The 9716-nt window shown below is 39.7% G+C and overlaps 1 long non-coding RNA gene across 2 annotated transcripts; it reads right to left on the reverse strand.

Moving 5' to 3' along the window:
- Nucleotides 1-274: 274 nt before the first annotated feature.
- LOC139128963 (uncharacterized) lies at nucleotides 275-9320 on the reverse strand. Of its 2 annotated transcripts, XR_011551469.1 has the most exons (3): nucleotides 8192-9320; nucleotides 7544-7766; nucleotides 275-1956 (listed from the first exon to the last, which is right to left on the reverse strand). It is a non-coding gene; the product is annotated as an uncharacterized lncRNA (long non-coding RNA). The 2 variants fall into 2 exon arrangements; XR_011551468.1 differs by lacking the exon at nucleotides 8192-9320 and having other exon boundaries at nucleotides 7544-7923.
- Between the last annotated feature and the right edge of the window lie 396 nt (nucleotides 9321-9716).

Here is a 9716-nt window from a genome sequence, read left to right on the forward strand (position 1 = left end):
TGCACGTACAATAAGATCTTGAACAATGGCACATTATTTCGAACAAAAAAGCAGGGGTCTGGGAAGCATTACTTAACACTTTTCTGACCTATTTTTGAGCTTTCTGTCATAACAAATCATAAATCTGAACTGATTGATGGCCACATGTTGTGTATAGACACTTCAAACATAAAGCTGCGAGGCCATATTTGTTTTGCGGACTGCCGCGAACAGTTCCCGCTTCAATCATGGACGACAATTTGTGAACTATCACAGCTAATATCACCGCCACAAATTATCAAGAATGCGATGCTACATTTAATATTCCACAGGATGATTGCATTAGAGACATCCCTCGACAGACATAAAGATATGCGATATGGAACGTGAAGATATGGAGCCCACAAATTAAAATTTCAAAGACGTGCAATTAGCCTTGAGGAAAATTCTCTTATCAGATACTGGGCAAAAAGGCACAAAACTTCGTGAAAAGGTGTAAAATCAAAGGCAGAAAACTAGCAAACTGAATGATAAAATTGAAAAATGAAAATCACAGATAAATTAATTTATCACAGGTCAAATGTCTATTGTGTGTTGCACGCACTTCACTCAGTAAATATCGTGTGATTGTGATTTACATTATGCATGACTGATTGAAAAGTATTTTTTCAGTAACGCTTTGTAATCCCACAAAATAAAATAAGGCAAAAATACGATTTCAAAATGGCAAATTTATAAAAAATTTCACCTACTCTTCATCGATCAGACTGTCATACTAGTGTAGCTATCCGAAATCACTTGTACAAGGCACTGTATGGAAAAAACGTATATTAAATTACAAAAAAAATCGCAAGATGTCTCTACGATTAAGAACTACGTTTTCAAGCACCATGAATTGCATATGTTGTGTCCTCTTGAATGTTAATTTCTCTGATGTTTATGCAAAGTAGCTCGTGTCTTCCTCTTGCAAGCCGAATTTGTGTATTCCACATTTTCTAGTCTGTTCCACCGAAACCATTTCCTTATCTCATTGGCACAATAGTCACGTTGTAGTTGTCGTTTCTTTGTTTATGCGCGTCAGTTCATCAAACCCAGACGCAAATCCGGAATATGTCTCTACACACTGCTCTACATTTTTTAAAAGAAGATAATAACTACTGCGTCATGGATATCTGCAATGGTAAATCCCATACCGCGCCTCAATATTTTTTTCTGCGTTCAGTACAATCCTCCACACGAGGCGTTGTAAACATTATTTTCTGGACAAGTTGTTATTGTTCCCCAGTAAACAAAAGACATCAAACCTCCGCTGATCGATGTAAACTAGGCTGCCGCCTGTAAGCCACGGCTGGCTCACCAAGTTTGCTTTTATCGAATGTTCTAGCAATGGCAGCGTTCAGAGCTTCCATTCTTTGCGGGCACTTCAACTCTTCAGCCGTCGGACTTTTGGGGCTCTTCGGGTCTTTCTCGATGTTGTCATCTTCATCAACCTCTTTTATCTCCGCAAAAGTAATGGGTTGTGTCTTGTACCTCTCTAGCCGGCGCCTTGGCTTTCTTTTCGAAGGCACGAACGGTCTTGGGTATTCCGTCTTTGTATGGTACTTTGATAACCGCTCGCCATACGGAGAAATTAACGGATGGGGCCCTGGCATCTCGCCTTCGGGTGAACTCATTTCCAGCTCCGCTGTAGCCATATTGGAAGCACGTCGAAAAAAACGACAACAAGAAATTAGCAGGACTTTGACAACACAGTCCTGAGAAAGGCACTGCCAACTTGCTGCCCCAGCAGTGTAATTTCTTCGCTTAAGATTTCCGACGATGGAAGGGAAATTTGCCTCTTATCCACCGCCCACGTGACTCTGGTTCTGCGACGACCGTTGTACCAGTGGATCGGAACGCCGTGTTAACTCGAGATCATGAGGTCACGCCACCAAGATATCGAATGACGACAAACTGCTGCTTCGGAGGCCGGCGAACCTGGCAATATGGAGAAAAAACAATTTACCTGTTATGACTTCAACACGTGAACGTATATTTCATCACATCGACATAGCACTACGGTGACAGCTGACTACTATAATGCAATTACGTTATGGAGAGTTATAATAATTGAATTCAGCGTGTCTTGTGACCCTGAACCTCTTAACTGTTAATGGTTGCATGGAAACTACCAGATTGTAAAGTGGAGAGAGAGAGAGAGAGAGAGAGAGAGAGAGAGAGAGAGAGAGAGAGAGAGAGAGAGAGGGGGAGACAGACAGACAGACAGACAGACAGAAAGACAGAAGCAGACAGATTTAGATAGATAGATAGATAGATAGATAGATAGATAGTTTGTTTATAAGAGTCAATTCAAGCTAGACATCGAAAATACCATACACATACACAAACAAACACATACATACATACATACATACATACATACACACATACACACACACACACCCACCTACCCACCCACCCATCCATCCATCCATCCATCCATCCATCCATCCATCCATACATACATACATACATACGTCCATCCTTCCATCCATCCAATATTCTTTTATGAAGCGATTGGAATACGGCTAGACATATCAGTCAGGATTTCCCGTGACAGTATCGAAACTATGATAACTGTCATTGCTATCCAACCAATGAGTGCAACTAATTTGTGCGATTTTAATTATTTTCACAATTCATTCATCATGAATTTATTGTTTTGATGAACCGTATTATGTGCATTTTTTGATATATGAACGAAGATGTGAAAGTAAACGGAAATGAGCAATAATCACCAGACTATATATGTCTTGCGCAGTCGTTACGTCATGTATGTTTTCACCCAGTGCATGTGATAGCGTTGTTGTAAAAGTTTCATATCCAGCAAGAACGTTTAGTTTATAGAAGCCTCTTTGGAAACAAACTACACGTGTATAAGTTATCAAAAGAAAATATCGCCCTTTTTGGTAGTTTTCTTAAAATCACCAATCGACACAAATAATGAGTGGTGTATAATATTTTCGTCAAATTATAAAGCCCCTTGTACGTGCAACCCGAGATATCGTAAATCGTCGTAGCAGACCGTAGCTCATTGACACATATTCTTGGCCGAGAGAGAAATTGTTGTCGTTTTTCTCTCTCTACACATGCTTCAAGTGTGATTGAAAACACATTTCCATAGCATATTCCGATTATGAACAGTGATGGCGTTGACCCTATACCGATATCACGCAAAATTGAAAAGTTATGTTCAAAAAATGAGCGGCTCTGTACTTTTAAAGGGACAAAGTCGGCCACTTTTCATGAATTTTGTTTGATACGAGATACTATACTTATATTGTTTGACGTGTTGAAAGATACTAAATAAATGGGTGACCATGCATATATTCGACCCAGGTTTTAGACAAATTAAATGGAACCATTGCAAAAATGAATTAATGGTAATGACCATTCATATTATCGCGATAGTTTCATGTGTCGTATCTAAAACCAGGGTCGAATATATGCATGGTCACCCATTTATTCAGTATCTTTCAACACGTCAAACAATATTAGTATCTCGTATCAAACAAAATTCATGAAAAGTGGCCGACTTCGTCCCTCTAAGAATTACCGTCAATTGTTTTGATTACACATGCCAGTAATATTAATTACCATTCTATGGTTTCTATATTTCATTGGCGGACGGACTTTCATGTCACGCAATATGCGTTGTTGTCAAAACATTGTAATTTTTAAGTGTTTTTGGTACGTCTGGTTCTAAAAAGACGGTCGTTACGTAGCCGAAATAATTTAGCCGCCTTTTTAATTGAATAATATTTTCCCACGAAATTCAAACAAACAGGTCAGGCTAACACCGCCAGTGTTGGGAAACCGAAAATAGCCGAGGAAGCGAAACCGGACACCAGGACGACGGCAACGTGCAAAGCGATAATATCCCGATCATGACACGTGACCTTATGGTATAAAACAAACAGCCACGGGTCAAGATCTCTGTACTAAATTCTCCAGACGATACTTAAGTCTGATTGCAACACGTCTACAAAATAAACAAAAGTACACTTGTTCAGAGGTAGAAAGATTCAACGTCGTATTCTCTTATGGCGTTCCAACCAAATGCATCGTTTACCCTTCAACTGTGTTTGACGTCTGGCAAAGGTGGACTTTTACATTTGAAAATAGGGGTGTTAGGGTTACAGTGGACCATATCGTAAACGTGAGTCATTACTTTATTATGTTTTCAATTGACGGTACATGTCATACAATATCTACATTTCGTTGAACTGTGTGTCGCCCGAGGCTTTACATCTTTATTTTCACTAACATTTGCTCTCTGTGACCTATGACCTATGACACAATCAGTGTGTAATATCACGGTATCGGAATCGTGTTCGCTTTTACACCAGTCTTCTGTCTTTTCTGCAATACTCCACCAATCTCTCTCTCTCTCTCTCTCTCTCTCCTCTCTCTCTCTCTCTCTCTCTCTCTCTCTCTCTCGCTCTCTAATTACAACAAATCGAGCGGGACCGTTTAGGTTCATACACCGGCCAAGCAGCCGTTGTGAAGAATGTGGTTGGTGATATGGTCACTACCGAATTTCTAGATCTGGTTGCTTACAAAAGCGACGTTCCGAACATTGTCCTTTTTCTGCATGAACACAATTCTTATATCTGTCATGGCAGAAATTTGACCCAAGCTTGAGAAAAATAAATCTACTTCAGAGCTCGGTCCTTACGGCAGGTTTTGCCTATCCCTGGAAAATCCAAACTGAGTGAAATTGTTTTACCTACTTCACTGCCAAATGTAGGGAAATAAAATGCTATTGATGATGCGAGTTGTGGGATAAAAAATCGGAATTTCGTGCAGTTGTTAGCGGTTCTTGATAAATTTGCGTCGACATGCCCGCATCACGAAAGTGAAACAACTTAATATTAAGGCGTCGATGCATCGATTTTGGTAATGCTATTCGCAAATATTTGAAACCGGCGCGACATCTGATCTGCAGTAATTGCTAGCCAAATGACACAGATATGCGCTTTCGCGTACATTACGTTAAAATTTAGAATTGGTCCGTAAGTCCCGATCCATCCCTGTTGACAGTATTTTCTCCAACGCTAACACAGGGAATATAGCTAGCGTTTGAGAAGTGAACGAATGAGTGAATGAATTAATGAATGGATGGATGGATGGATGGATGGATAATTCAATGGATGATAAAGTCATAAATTAAGTCATTTATTCATTATCCTCATTTAGTTCCGTGAATTCATTCATTGCAAAAATATTCACGTCATTAGAAACTGGACGTGGAATTCTAAAAAAAAACCCTGCTTTGCCGAACCGTATAATGTTTATGGGTGAAAAAAATTATACGTCCCGACTCAGACTATTGGTGTCCAAGATCTAATGGTGCACTGCTCAGCGGTCCTTGGTTAAGACTTCGGACAAGACGAGGCATAGGGGCGTGGGTTGTAAAAGTTGAGGATTGTGTGCGATAGTGTTTCGTATACAGTATGTAATCATTCGCACACCATGGTGTTGATCGGCAACTACTCATATAGGGTGTTTTTAATAGTTCCTCTAGTCGGGTCTACTTTATGTGAGAGAAGTGTAAACGGAATCATAATTCTTGTCGCTCTTTTCGGACACTGACATGTACTCCCAAACAAAGACTGGATTGTCCGATATTTACATCAACAGCCAGCTAAGTAAATGCGATCTAAATGGGGTCAAAATGTGCCGCAACAGTGACCCCGAGTACAGGCCAATGAAGCCATTGTTTGTACATCTAGGAAAAAAGGAATGTATTCAAGTGCTGACGGATTTCTTATACCCCCAAGAAGATCATGTTGAAATATCATTGAGTCCCAAGTAAAACTTAAGTAATATTTCTACGTATTACGGTATGTATGATTTTGATTAGACGTTAGACTTTCAGTGGAGTGCTTTCATACAGTACGGGGAAGCATATATGTACGATTCCCGACAGGCCCCGATTGAGGCGCCGATGAGTCCGTCTAGGCGACTTGGACCACGGTCACTCAAATTTCCAAAACAAAAAAATTACTACGTGAAAATTTTGTGGAATGAATTTCCCGCGGTGCCGTCTTTTCCCTTCGCGCCAAGTTTTTTACAGTCTTTGTGATGTTTATCGCAAGCACTGCAGACGAACAAAAAGTACACACAACACCGATGCTGTAAGGGACCTATTGTAGTCAATTGACTGACTATACTCAATTGATGAAAAAGCACGTTCAGAACTTGAAAAATCTTCCTTGCATATAAGCTGACATCTCAACTGCAGAGAGAAGTTTGAACCCTACATTTGAGAGGGGGTTAGGGTCTTTAACACCTTGCAGTTGGTTGAGAATACATGTAATCTTTGTATATCACAAAGATTCTTGTAAAATTTCGCAGACGCAGTAGACTGGCCCCCGTCGCTTGGTTTGTCTTGGCAGCAGTTACTGGCAGGCCAACGTGTTAACCTATGATCTATGAAACAGCCTACCACTAGTAACGCAACACTCTGCTGGAATTTATTCCTTTAGCCTTTAATAAATTTCTTATTCCTTTAATTTATTCTATTTTAATATTTATATTCCAACAGACTTGGAGCAACTTGAAGTCTAAGGCTCAGCTTAATCGTCTTGTCTTCATGACCCCTTGACCTAAGACCGATATATCGATATACTACGCCAGCGATCACTCTTACCTAATATATCGACCGAATCGATGTTTATGTTCCCTTTTATATCTTTACAAAGACGTAACATCGCAATTCTGTTTTACTCTGTAACCATATATCTGGACGAGTTTGAGGCTCACCACTAAAATCGAGGTACTTAAAATTCGAAAGAAAGGCATGTGGAAATATAATAGGATTGTCAAGGAATTTGATGACGCGTACATTCGCTAGCTATGGAGCGCTGGGAGTATCATGATATTTGTGAACTTTGACCCGTAAGCAGTGACACTGACAACATTTTTGTCTAACTTCTCCTTACATATTTGAGGGGCATGTCAGGCAAAAGGTGGATCCAAGCGTGCAGACAGAATTCGAATGCCAGCCCAGTTTTTGAATTCGCCACAATTTTCATGAACTATTTCCAGTTTACCTTTAGCAGCCAAGGTCTCATTCAAATTGTGAAACGATCGTTACACCGTGCTATAATTGGAAGCTACTAAAATGTGTTTATCTGAGTATTTTTGATCGCGTTTCGTTTGCACATTTTGATTGCATATGTATTTATACATGTATGTACGTATGTGAGTGTGAGTATATATGTATATATAGATATGCATTTGACTGATGAGTATAATAATATATGCACAATATTTTAATCGTTATATATATATATATATATATATATATATATATATATATATATATATATATATATATTATATATATACATACATATACAATATTTAAAGTTGTTTCACGGACAGAATCAATCATAATTGTCGTTGACCTCGAGCTCTCTCGAATCAACATTTAACATTTTAATAGCACGATTGTTGTCATTTAAGTCTGGATTTAGTGGTAATTTAATTAGTGAATAACAAGTGAGTTTACACGTACCTGCGGCGTATCGTACTTTGGCGATGGGATCAATTCTTCTAAGGTCAAAAGGATTCAAGTTCGACAGTCGGACAGGCGCAGGCAGACGAGACTGTTCTGGATGTGACGCTTTGCAGAACTCACTGCTGCTGCGTGTTTTCAAAAGGAGTGTCAGACTCCAATTTGAAAGAGCAAGGCTGGTTCCGAGTGAAATCCGGTCACAACTAGGCATACGTACCTACAACTTGATAGTTTGATCCAGAAGAGGCCGTCGTGAAAGAAAAAGAAAACTTGATAGAATGAAGGATTTATTTTGATCCTGGCAGCGCAGTTCACAAACCGCCAACAAATGTTGTCTACAACAGATGCGCGCTGCGCTGGTGGTGTATTTAACCGTCTGCGATGACGTCATTTCTTAACATGCAAATTACGTTTCCTAGGGTATGGTATCCTTAGCTAAGTGGAAAAGTAACATGATTTCGGGGTTTCGGATTACCTAGTCTAGTATTCATTTATCTGTCAACGTTAACTATCAAGCAAACTATGAGTCAATGACCTGTACTCTGAATTTTCTGAGAATGACTACAAACATACTTGAAAGTAATCATACCCTTACAGTATGATTACGTCAACTTCCTGTTGTACGAACGACATTTGAACAACACTGACCTATGAACAAATTTGAAAAACAACAAGAAAGTCATCTCATGGACGTCAAACAAATACAGGGAAATATCTTCGGCATTTAAGTCTGTCGCAACATATTCGCAGTATTCGCAAATATTGACTTGATATATCGAGGCAAGGCCAACCTGCAATGTAAAGAAGTACACCGAGTTCTGTCGGGACTTTGTGTCGATGTAAGAAAGCATTGAAATTATTCAGGACAGATTGCATATGTTGCACTGTAATTGTTTTAGATTAATATTTGTATAGGCTGTATTAAACCATTCGCCAATATCTTCCACCATTTTCTACAAAGCAATCTATTGAGCATTAGCTCTTAGTCAGCTTTGGATGAAAATCTGACAACATTTCGGTCATGCAGTTGGTTAGAATTTCAGAAATATAAAGATTTGGTCAGTTGAAGTTTGCAGGCATTTACAGCTGCTTCCGTTTTCGCCTCGTTCAGTTCTCGGTAGCATTGACACTTAATACGCCTGCGTGGCCGTTCCTGTAACGATGTCAAGGCTTCCAGCTGCACTTGAAGTACTCCCCTGTTACACACATCTATCCTCGCATATCACATCCAAACGAAAGTAGCACTGTTTCAGAACCGGTGGCAAAAAAACTTGACTTCTTCAGTTCTTTAACACAACAACGCCAACTCCCTAAGGTTTTAAATTGTCCGAACACAGGAAAATAACCTTCGTTGGCTCACATTCGTAGCAAAACATTTCGGAAATTAATCGTGTTCAGACCTGGAACGTCAAAACGCAAGGTCGGAAAACAACACTGAATAAAATTACCTTGACCCGCCATCAAAGGCAGCTTAATTTGATTTTTGTCAACTATGAACATCGGCATCTATAACTTAGTATACACGCAAAACATGCTTGCGTTTACGTGGTATAAACTCCGCCACTCTTTACTCTTCTTGATGACTTTGCATCAGGTAAGCATGCCAGCCACCCTTTTAAAATAGAAATTCGAATAGTTTAGATAAAAAGCTATCGGGTTACACGTCAACCTTAAGAAGTTCAGCCGGAGACAATGAAGGTGAAAGACGTATTCCGCGGCGGTTTACCAGCCTAGACGTTTAGGAGTGTTTTATCACTTGAAACAAGGTGACCTCGGTGACTTGTCCCTGAGGAAATAAACAAGGAAGCTCTCTACAAAGGGAGTTGAAAATCGAGTATACTAAAAACCTTTATTTGTACGCCAACTTATTGTCCCTCACTCTTACACAATTGTTCGTTGTCTGTCTGGATCTTTAAGGCTGGGAACAATTATTGCTTCACAAAAACTCTTTAGATCCAGCTAATATGAGCAGTTGGCGTGTCACTGACAGCGCCGTGTATTCTGTGCTGTAGTGAATTGAAATTTTAACTTTTTCCACTCTTCGTCTCTGTCCGTCAGCCACGATATATGTTTTTTATCTGTCTGCTATTCTGACTCCGTTTGCATCACTTGCCATTCCCCCTCTCCCCTCTCCATCTCTAGTCTCCCCTTCCCTCTCTCAGAGGTTAGCACG

This window comes from Ptychodera flava, unplaced genomic scaffold, assembly GCF_041260155.1.
Source record: "Ptychodera flava strain L36383 unplaced genomic scaffold, AS_Pfla_20210202 Scaffold_80__1_contigs__length_553813_pilon, whole genome shotgun sequence".
Taxonomy (NCBI): Eukaryota; Metazoa; Hemichordata; class Enteropneusta; family Ptychoderidae; genus Ptychodera; species Ptychodera flava.